Genomic DNA, 11,831 nt, shown 5'->3' with positions numbered 1-11,831 from the left:
CAGAGACTAGGAGGGCGGGAGACGCAAGAGGGAGGAGATATGGGAACATACGTATATGTATAACTGATTCACTTTGTTATAAAGCAGAAACTAACATACCATTGTAAAGCAATTATACTCCAATAAAGATGTAAAAATAATAATAATAAATTTTAAAAAATAATAAAATAAAATAAAAGTCCATTCGTGACAAAAAAAAAAAAAGAGACTAGACTGTAAAGGAGGTGGCGGTAGCGGTGGGTAGATCCTACAGTGTCTGTGAGCCATGTTAGAAAGTCTTGTTTAGCATCCAGTATAATAAAGCTAATTTACCCCTCTGGAGCAAAGTTCAGGCAGGCTTACTGCTCATTTTACAAGGTTTGGGTTTCCTAAGCTCAAGCTTCCTCAAATATGATGCAAAGTCACTGCACGCATACCATTCACATGGACCCCTCGGCCTCACCCCCCATGGGACTCAGGAGCAAGGGGAACCATATGAACATGAAGCACATGTTGTTTGCTGTGCTGGGGGGTAATAAAGTCCTAAAGAGAAATGTGTGATTTCCACCAAAGAGCCTTACTTATTATGTAGGGGCATCTGCACTGGCTCCTGGCTTTAAGAGGCTCTGAAACCGAGAGGGTGAACGGATGGCTAAATGACCAGCTGTAGTGAATCAGGAGAGGCAGCATGAGATAGTGGGTAAGAGTATGGACTGTGGAGCCAAACTGCCTGGGTTCAGATCCTGGTTTTGTATGTATCACTCTGGGCAAAATGAATTAACTTGTCTGTTCTGATTTTTGTCATCTATAGAATATGGATTTGTCATTTATGAAATATGGATGAAAACAACAGGTGCCTCACAGGCACTATTAAATACATAAAGTGCTTGAATAGTGCTTGGTAGTCAGTCAGGTCTCTATCAGTGTTAGTTACGCTACTATAATGGTGATGTGGGCTAGACAGACGTTGATACAAAGAGCAGTCATAACTCAGGAGAAATCCAAACTGAGAAAGCCTGGGATAACCTTTGTCAAGGAGCTAACATTCCTTCTAGAGGACTCAACGGAAAGGTTATTACATCAGAGGAAACAGCATTAGCGAAACCCTAGAAGTATAAAAATATGGCATTTCTTAAAGACCAAGTATTAGTATGGCTCGAAGAGTGTGAGTGAGGAAATGGCCAGAGGTGAGTCATGAAAAGGTAGGCGGAATCACATCCTGAAGGGGTCTGTGCATCTCAAGCCTTACCGCTCAGCAAGCAGTTTCCCTAATACACTGTCTCCTTGGCTTGAATTGTCTTGATCTCCTTTGCCTCCCATAGTTTAAGATTCATCCAGGCTTCCCCTTCTCCAGTTAGCCATCCTTGAAATCCACAGCCAGTGTTAGCTTCTTTTCCTCTGTGCATCAGTTAGCATTTTTCCAATTGAAAATAACAGGAACCCAACCCAAAATGACTTAAGACAAAAAAGAACTTCTTTAAAATATGAACTCTTTAAGAAAGTAGATCTAATATTACTTTAGGTGCAGCTTGATCCATGATTCAAACAATGTGAAGAGGACTTGGTTTCTCTCTGGTTTTCTCTAGATGGTTCCATTCTCAGGAAGCCTCCCTCCACATGGCTGCAAGATGGCTACCAACAAATCCCAGGGCTACATCTTCCAGGGTCATTTCCCAGCATTCCATTAAAAAATCCTGAGATTCAATCTGATTGGACTGTTTTGGGTCGCACGTTCACTCTGAACCAACCACTAAGGCCAGTGGAATGAGATGCGATGATTGACTTAAAGTTGGGTTACTGCCTTTCACCTTGGTTGGGAGCACAGCCCCACTAAGACCAGTAGAGAAGGAGGTGGAATTGCAATGCAAATTTGTACTAAAAATGGGACCGTTGAAGCAAGGATGAGAAAAGATTAGGTGGTAGACAACAAATGTCCACCACAGGTTTTATCACTCCTCTTATTACACGGCATTATTGCTCACTGTGCAGGTATTTATCTCCTCAATGAGATGGTGGGTTTCTTGAGGACAAGTGCCTGGTCTGAATTGATCTTTGTGTGCCCAGTGCCTATCATAGTACCTGACACACAGTAGGTGCTCAGTCAAATTTCAGTGAGTGAAGGAAAGCTTTGCTAAGTGGATTAGACTTTCTCCTGTAGAAACTGAAAAAGATCACCGGAAGTTGTAAGTAAATTCAGAATGAATATACACAGTTTTGAGCTTAATAAAGATAGCTTTATGCCTAACAGACTGGCAAAGTCAATAAAGTTTGATAATACCTAGTATTATAAAGATGTGAGGAAATACACACTGTCAGACAGTGTTAGGGGAGATGCTGGTGACCCCTGAGGTTACTGCACAATTAGTTAAGTGGTTGCACCAGTCTCAATTTGTATATGGGGACACAGTGCATCCTCATCTTAATTTTTAAAATTCATTGTTTAGAATATAGTTGTTTACATGCTATTAAAATATCCTAAAAGGAAAATAGATAAAATGCTGTGGGGTAATGCAAAGGTTAGTGGACAGATTGCTGGCCCCAATGCTATCATTAAATAGCTGTGGCACCTTGTGCAAGGTTTGGATCTACAGTTGTCACATCTGCGAAGTGGGATAATGGTACTGTATTCCTTCATAATTTCATCGGGTTGTTAGGAGGATCAAGTGACATAAAATATTCTGTAAAGCACAGTAAGATGCTTTCAAAAAACAGCAAGCAGTTACTGTGGCCGAGGGGAGTGAGCAAGGGGAGTGGTCACATAGGAAGGACTGTAAATCTTCTGGGGAATGGCTAGGATTTTAGATGTATTCTCAGTAAGGTGGGGCATCATTTAACTACAGCTGCAACAATGCTGTGTAACAAAGCACCTCAAAACTCAGTGGCACACAACAGTAAGCATTTGTTTCTGGCTCATGTATCTGTGGGTTGGCCTGTGGTTAGCTGATCTAGCCTGGTTTGTCTCCAGGCTATATGTTGGGTTCACGCTCTGTTTTTCCTGCCTCTCACCATTCTTTAACACTGAGGACATGCCCAAGCCCAAATGTACATTTCAAGACCTATGTCTGCTCACATCCCATGGGTTAAAGCAAGTCGTATGTCCATGCCATGGTGTGGAGATACAGACACTGCTTCTAATAGAAGGCACTGTAAAATCACATGGCAAAGGGCTTGAAGATAGGGAAGGGTAAAGAAGTAGGGACATTAAGTCCACATCCCACATCTAAGAAAACTTTGCGGAATTGTGCAGAAAAGGTATATGACTTGCTTACATTTTAAAAAGACTACTCTAGCTGCTGTAAGAACAGACTAGAGGGGGGCAAAGGATACCCACTAGGTGGCTAATGGAATATCCTTGCCAAACCTTGGTATTGTCAGATTTTACATTTGCTTCCAACCTCAGTTCGGTGCAAAATGCTATCTAATGCTTGTTCTTAATTTGATTTTTGTTATAAGTCTAAACCTCAAAAGATGCAAAGATTGTTCAGTAGTTTGCTTATTGTTTTGTTTTGTTTTTGGTGAAAAAGTGAATCACAGCTGTTCTAAGCATAAGTTTTGTGGTTCAAGAAACCTAGGTTTGAATCAAAGCCCCTCCAGTTAGTAGCAATGTGACCTTGGGAAAATTACTTTTCTGCACTTTGGTTTTCTTTTCCGTATAAAGAGATTAATAATAATAATACCACCTCACTCAGGGATTGGTAAGAAGATCCCATGAGATAATGTATGTAAAATGCCATTTAGTGCTTGGCCATAAGGAGCAATTAACACCGTACATGTTATTATAATAAATATATTTATACTTCAATATTCAGTGCTAGTGTAGTTAAATTACAGAGAACAAAGAAAGATTGTCACATTACCATAATTTTGTCATATACCAGCTCTAGATAGCTTTAGAAACATTTCAATCATGAAACAGTTTCATAGCATGGAAATAAATCTACAGATAAAGGCACAACTAAATGAGTTAATATGTTTTTACAACATCACTCTATAAAAGGGGATATACTGTTTTATGTGAGGTTTAGCATATCATTATCCTTTGTTGAACTTCCTTCCTTGCAGGATATATGCTTGTTTGGTTTGCAAAAGACTTGGGAGGGGTGACTGGGCAGGCAGTCAAACCAAAAAAAAAAAAAAAAAAAAGGAAAAAAAGAAAAGAAAAAAAGAAAGAAAAAAATCCAAAGCCAAACTAGTCTCCTGAAGAAACAATAACAAAGCTTGAAGTGACCTGATTATACAGATACATCAATGAAATGAGACAAGGTACGCTCCGGTTATGTAATCTTCAAATTGCTACCTGTCATTGGGTAATCTTAATGGGGTTGCACAGGCAGTACGGCAAAAGGAATTCAAGTTACCCTTTGGGTGTGCACCTTCTGCTCCTTGGACAGGAGTAATCAACCAGAGGAAGACTTACACCATCTTCCTGTCTTCTTCCACTGTAAAGTGTAACGAATAGCATTTGCATTTTTTTTTTTTTTTTTTTTTTGCGGTACGCGGGCCTCTCACTGTTGTGGCCTCTCCCGTTGTGGAGCACAGGCTCCGGATGCACAGGCTCAGCGGCCATGGCTCACGGGTCCCGCTGCTCCGCGGCATGTGGGATCTTCCCGGACCGGGGCACGAACCCGCGTCCCCTGCATCGGCAGGCGGACTCTCAACCACTGCACCACCAGGGAAGCCCAGCATTTGCATTTTTAAACATTTAGCAAGTATTTGTTGAAAAGCCTGATACTGTGGAAGGAGCTAGGGAGTAAGAAGGACACAGCTGCTGCCCCCGTGGGCTCCCGAAGCAGAGGGAACCACACCATTAGGGCCGTCCTGAGTTGAGGGCTGTGTTTCTTGGGCAAGAGTCCTTGAGAACAAGACTGTGCCCAATTGCAACTTGAAAATCCTATGTATCTTCAAATCAGGCTAAAGTATTAAATTAACTTATCAGGAAGCATCAGCGTTTGAGAGAAAGAAAACGGGTTGTAGAGTCAGGAAGACTTTTTAAATCTGGCTTTAAATCTTAGCTCTGTCACTTCCTAGCTGTGTTACTTCGGTCATCTAATTTCTGGGCCTCAGTTTCCTCATTGGTAGAATGAGGTCGCTGACAGCATTTGCTCCATGGGATAATTGTGAGAATCTAAGAGATGAAGTGTCCAGCCTGCGATAAGTGTTTGGTAGAGGAATGCTGTCAAATAGGAATATATTACTGACTTCTCATGGTAGTGGGAGGAAAACACTCAGGGGTAACTGCCAGAGGTGGTGTGGGTCAGTGCAAGAGCCCTGGCATAGACTGGCAGGGGTCAGGTCCAAGTACTGCCTCTTCCAGCAGTGTGACTTTCCTGGCTGTATTATATAGTCCAAACTTCAGTTGCCTCTTCTGTGAAATGGGAGTAATAATGTTATCTTCCTTGTGAGTTTGTTTTGATGTTTTGTTTGATGTTTAAATGATGTCAAAAGCTGAGAGCAATGCCTGGCACATAGAAAGTGCTCAATAAATGTTAGCCTTTGTTAGCATGAGGCTGGCAGGATGGCGTGATGATCCTCTGTACTCAGGGTCCGTGATTCTCTTACTGAGAAGGCAGACACACTGGAAGTGGAACAGTGTGGTTAAGGGCATGGACTTTGGTACAAAAAGCCTGAATTCACATCTTGCCTCTGTTCTTTGCTTGGTGACCTCTCTAAGCCTCAGTTACTTCATTTGTTAACTGGGCATACTAATAGTACCGATAACACTGGGTCTTGTCTTTTTTTCAGGGTTAAATGAGTCAAATTAAACATTTGCAGTTGGTACATAGTAAGTGCTTAGTACACGTAAGCTATTATTATTGCCTTAGAATCCATCATCGTTATGGACAAGGGGTTCATGGTTTGACATAGAACATGCAAAGACAAGTGGCCAAACTTTCAGTGGGTTTTGCTACTCAATAAAATCTTTATTTTCTGTAACTTTACCAGTGAGAAAATCTTTAGAAACAAGAATTTCCCAACCCACCCATATCAGACCAGACATGGAAAGGACATTAGCAACAGAACATACAAGGCTTTCATGTGAGGGTGAAGAAATCCAAATTAGAGACCTGAAGGGTCATGGCCAAAGTCTTGAAGCCATTTCATAGTGGACGTGGACTTGAACCCAGTTCTCCTGTTGTTCAACCTCAGGGGATCCCTGAAGAGAGCAGTTCAAAAACCAGTGTGAGGGATTTCCCGGGTGGCGCAGTGGTTAAGAATCCTCCTGCCAATGCAGGGAACACGGGTTCAAGCCTGGTCTGGGAAGATCCCACATGCCGTGAAGCAACTAAGCCCGTGAGCCATAACTATTGAGCCTGTGTGCCACAACTACTGAAGCCCGCGCGCCTAGAGCCCATGCTCTGCAAGAAGAGAAGCCACCACAATGAGAAGCCCATGCACCGCAACGAAGAGTAGCCCCCGCTGGCTGCAGCTAGAGAAAGCCTGCACGCAGCAACGGAGACCCAATGTATCCAAAAATAAATAAATAAATTTATTAAAAAACCCCTGAAAACCAGTGTGAAACAATCATGGAAAACATAGAGTAAGAGATTTGGGGTGACTGAATGGGGAGGAAAAAGACTCTTGTGCTCCCTTTCTATCCAGTTTTGAGGTGCTAGGCAGTTTAGGCTAATGATTAAAAGTAGAAGCATAGGGCTTCCCTGGTGGCGCAGTGGTTGAGAGTCCGCCTGCCGATGCAGGGGACGCGGGTTCGTGCCCCGGTCCGGGAGGATCCCACATGCCGCGGAGCGGCTGGGCCCGTGAGCCATGACCGCTGAGCCTGCGCGTCTGGAGCCTGTGCTCCGCAACGGGAGGGGCCCCAACAGTGAGAGGCCCGCGTACTGCAAAAAAAAAAAAAAAAAAAAAAAAAGAGTAGGAGCATAAGTGTGACGTCAGATGGAGTCCAGAGCTATTGTATTTCTGTCTGCGAAAACTTGGCTGAGTTGCTTAACTTCTACAAGCCTCAATTTCTGCATCTGTAAAATGTACCCAATAATAGTACCCCTAGCAAGGATAGAATGAGCTATTTGTAATGTGCTTAGGATAAATTGTGATAAATTAGAGTAGGCGAAGGGATGTGATCAGCTTTGTCATTTGGAAGAATAACGTGGAAAAGTGGGCTGGATGAAGGGGAAACCATTTGATACAACATGCGTGAATTCTCTGTTCATGGAAGTCTTTAAGAAATCAGATCCCCTTGCTTCCATTTTCTATTTTTTTAATTTTATTTTTAATATTTATTTATTTGGCTGTGCTGGGTCTTAGCTGCGGCATGGGGGATCTTTAGTTGCAGCATGCAGACATGCGGGATCTAGTTCCCTGACCAGGGATTGAACCTGGGCCCCCTGCATTGGGAGCACAGAGTCTTAACCACTGGACCACCAGGGAAGTCCCTGCTTCCACTTTTTAAATACAAGGTTTTTATTTCTTTTTTTTAAAGTGCTGATTCATAGTGGGAATTATAGGTCTAAAATATTCTGTCTACATCTTTAGGAAGCCAGTCATTCATTCCATTATTCTGCATTAAAAAAAAATTTTCGTTATTCACCACTGGAGTACCCAAGCTGGACTTTGAGATGGTGGCTCTTTACTCCCTGATAATTTATGCCAAAGACGATCAAGGGGCAACAGCCTCACAGACCATTTTAATCCAGATTGCAGTTGTGAATGAGACACCCATCTTCATCGGATCCCTTGCTCAAAGAGACCAAGGTACAGAGCTCTTCTCTTGAGGAAGGAAGGACACTGTGGACATATGTATGTCGGCATCATGCCCTGTGTCCTCTAATAGTGTCACGGTTATAAGAGTGATAAGGTGAATAATGATAACAAAAATAATGATACACGACTGCCACTTACAGGGCGCTATGTAGCAGGCACTGTGCTAAGAGCAACAGATGGATCAGTTTATTTAATGCTGAGAGCACTGGAGGTTTATTTAATGCTGAGAGTTACTTACTCTTTCTAATCCTTAGTAAAATGGAAATAATAGTCACCAATGGTTTTGAGTGCTTAGCAGTTATAAGCACTCATGAAACGTTCAATATTGTTTTTATTTAAATGTATATACCTCTTTGCTCTATACCTGATACATGATAGATACTTGATAAACGATGTCTATTATTATTATGATGATGATTAATGGGAATCACCCTATAAAAACATCTGTACAGAGCAAGCACAAGGCATTGTTTGACCTAAGATCCAGGATTGAATGAGGAGTTTCTGGACGTCTATTTTACATTTTCTGGCAGTTACTGAGATTGATGTCCTAGAAGACACTGCCCCTGGTGCAGTCATTTACAGGGCAGCGGCCAAGGATCCAGAGGATGCTGTTTTCGAGGTAATTCATGCTTTGGGGCAGAGACTATCAGTGCCTGGTGGTTTTATGAGTGACTGTGTTCACAAGTAGAGTCATGGAGATAACCAGATCAATTATGCCCACACTTCATGTTCCAAACATAACTCTTGCCTCAATTATGAGGACATTTCAGGGGAAAATGAAAGAAGGCTGGGTTGTCTGGGTCATTTCTTCCCTTCTGGTGCGTTTCACTGTGCGCAGGCAGGCCCAGCCTGATCCTTAGGTAACTTTTGTCAAAAGATGCCAAGCGTTTCATTTCATTCTTGGGGATTTTGGCTACACAGACTGTTGCGAAACAGTACAACTTCCTGGCAGAATTAACTTGTATTTCAAAGCACTAGGTCTGGTCCTCAGGCTTGATAACGCCCCAAGAATGAACTTATTTAGAATAGGTGTCCTCTAGGTACAGATACCACGGGAGGGGGATGAAACTGTGGATTTTGTGCCAAGAGACTTGGATTTAAGTCCCAACTTTACTGCTCTAAGTCTTTTTTTTTTTACGGTACGCGGGCCTGTCACTGTTGTGGCCTCTCCCATTGCGGAGCACAGGCTCCGGACGCGCAGGCTCAGCGGCCATGGCTCACGGGCCCAGCCGCTCCGCGGCACGTGGGATCTTCCCGGACCAGGGCACGAACCCGTGTCCCCTGCATCCGCAGGCGGACTCTCAACCACTGCGCCACCAGGGAAGCCCTGCTCTAAGTCTTTTACACGCCTGCTTCTCTGCTTTAGCTGTAAAATTGGGAAAATGATATCTGCTTTGTCTTCTCTCATACTGCTTTCTCTCGCGTTATAATGGACTTAAAAGTAGTTTTTCAACTGTAAAATATCTTCCAAATGACAGGATTTATATTACTGTCTTAATTTTGATGTCATATGGAATCGTTATGACATTATTAGGCTGTAACATTTTTAGCTAATGGATTGATAGACAAGAATATCACGGCATTAAATTTTTAATGTTGTACGACTTTTCTAAATTGGTGAAAAATTAGAGAATTGTTCATGCTGATGCTGTACTTTCAACATTTACAATTTACTGGTAATGCTACTGGGTCCTTATCCAAGGCAACTTGTCTTTTACAAAATTTTCTTTAAACAATAGATGGCCACTAATATCTGAGGCATTGTCCGTATGGTTTTATAAGGTATTGAACACACTCAAGTAATTACACGAATGAACACTGCTGTTGTCAAGTTCCCCCCAAACACACACATTTGTCTTATCCTCCTCCCAAGAGCACAAAACCACATCCAGGATGGGACTGGAAAGGTCACAGCTTCCTTTACAACATGCAATTAAGCCACCTAATCATGCATATTGCTCCAAATCAACCTATTCAAGATTATAGTGTTGAGTCCAGCACTGAGCAACTCCAGCCACACGGGCACCAGATATCATATTGCAATTGCTTCCCTGGTGTTCTGCATGGCAGGTCACCCACCATGTTGACATTTTAGTGTGGAAAACACATCACAGTCCAATAGGGCTTAGCTGTGACTTTAATATGCAATCACAGTGACTTACTAGCCAGTGAATGCAAGTAATTCATTTCACATGAAAGACTCCCAAATGCCTGGTCGTAGAGATTAAATGCTTTTGGCCCTGACCCTATACTTTTCTCAGAAGAGAATTGGTTGCTGGGCCATATGTGGAAGTCTCATGCAATGTTCCTTGTGAATCTTACAAAACATGGAATGACATTTCAGTGTTGATATAGGCCGTGGAAACTTACAGTTAGATCCACTCCTACACACATCCTTCTAACACAGGAGATCAGACCAGATGTGTTATTCAAGTATTCATGACTGGGCAACAACTTTCATTTGCATTTGACTTCACATCGGTTCAGAGAAAAACTGGTTCTAATCTGGGAAAGAGCTTACCACTCTTTGGAGTCTGGTGTATGATGATAATAATAATGACATTAATAACTGTTAAGTGTTTATCAGGTGACAGGCATATATCTTATATCATTGAATCCTTGTGTTAATCCCTGAAGCAGATACTACTGTCTATTATGATGTTAAGTAATGGATCAATAAGCTAATGTATTATGCCTTTAATTTATAGATGAGCACCATTAGGCTAATAGGATTAAGCAATTGGCCTAAAAAATAGTGTAGTTAAAATTCAAACCCATGTTCCTTTTGCTCTAAAGCCAGTGTGTTTCTTCTCATACTACCAAAACCATACCAAAGTATATTCCACCAAACACAAGTCCCACCAGATGCTCCAAGAGAAAAATAAAACATCCTATGATCAAATGATTCAGGGAAATGATGTCTACTTATCTCCTCTGAATTCGCAATACCCAGCATATTAAATGCCCTGAGGAGTTCTCTAATAGAGAGATGTTTGTTTAATCTGATTTGTTGTAATTATTAGTCCATAGTACTTTTTTAAATGAAATGTAACACCTGTTAACTTTTCATGTATCGAGCACCCCACAGGGTAGAAAGATTATACTAGATGCTGCTGTAAGATTGACAAAACGTGACATATCTCTGGGGTCGTTATAATGATGAAAGAGGAAATTCTAGATGAAGACTTGGCCCACAATAATTAATGTAACACGAGTGGATTTTTATATATCTAGACTCACTATGTTCCAGGACTAAGATTTTTCATGCTGTACCACCATTGCTACCATACATGTTCAAAGATCCCTGAAACTCTGGTTCTTAGAGATAGAAAAAGTAAGACCTCTTATCCTGAACCAGCTGAAAATCAAAGACTTTTCTTGGACCCATCAGGAGGAACCAGCACTCCAAAATGTGGATAGACTGGTGAATCCCAAGAGTCACAGCCAATTTCTGCTTATTTGGAGCAGAAACTGCTAGAGCCATAAGCAGGTACAAAGACTTCTCATGGTAATTCTGATGACTTGCTGGAGGCTGAAGGTAGACTACCATGAGACAAAGTGCTGGGTGCCACAGTCTTAGGCGGACCCCACACTTTCATAGTTTTTACCACCAGGAACTCCACTAATTAGGTTTTCACAGTGAAGATTCAAAAAATATCACCTGTGTCTTGCGGCGAGCGAGAGAGAGAAAAGAATCATTGTGAAATAAACCCAGAGCTTTCTCCTAACAAAGCCTACTCTCTTGGAGAGAAGAATTTTCCTGAACCTCATCTCATCTGGATACACACACATACACACATGCCCTTAGGCAAATCATATTCAAAGTTCAGAAACCCAAAGACAAAGAGAAAATCTTGATAGAAGCCACAGGAAAATGAACACCACACCTGAAGAGGAACAAAGGTAAGAAATACAGCAGACTTCTTGTTAGAAACTATGCAAGCAAAAAGAGAGTGGAGTGAAATATTTTAAATGCTCAAAAGAAAAAAAAAATCAACAAGAAGTCTATATCCAGTGAAATTGTCCTTCAAAAGCCAAAGAGGAATAAAGACTTTTTCAGCTAAACACAAACTGAGGAAATTGATTACCAGCATGCTTGACCTGCAAGAAATGTCAAAGGAAGTTCATCAGTA

At 41.7% G+C, this 11,831-nt stretch overlaps 1 non-coding gene across 1 annotated transcript; it reads right to left on the bottom strand.

The window, feature by feature from the left end:
• Positions 1 to 7,289: 7,289 nt before the first annotated feature.
• On the bottom strand, positions 7,290 to 7,362 carry TRNAG-CCC (transfer RNA glycine (anticodon CCC)). Its single transcript has one exon. It is a non-coding gene; the product is annotated as a tRNA-Gly (tRNA).
• Positions 7,363 to 11,831: the final 4,469 nt, after the last annotated feature.

The sequence above is a fragment of the Tursiops truncatus genome, chromosome 10 (assembly GCF_011762595.2).
Source record: "Tursiops truncatus isolate mTurTru1 chromosome 10, mTurTru1.mat.Y, whole genome shotgun sequence".
NCBI classification, from domain to species: domain Eukaryota; kingdom Metazoa; phylum Chordata; class Mammalia; order Artiodactyla; family Delphinidae; genus Tursiops; species Tursiops truncatus.
Note: the sequence above shows the minus strand (reverse complement) of the source record. Positions and strands in the feature narration are given on the sequence as shown.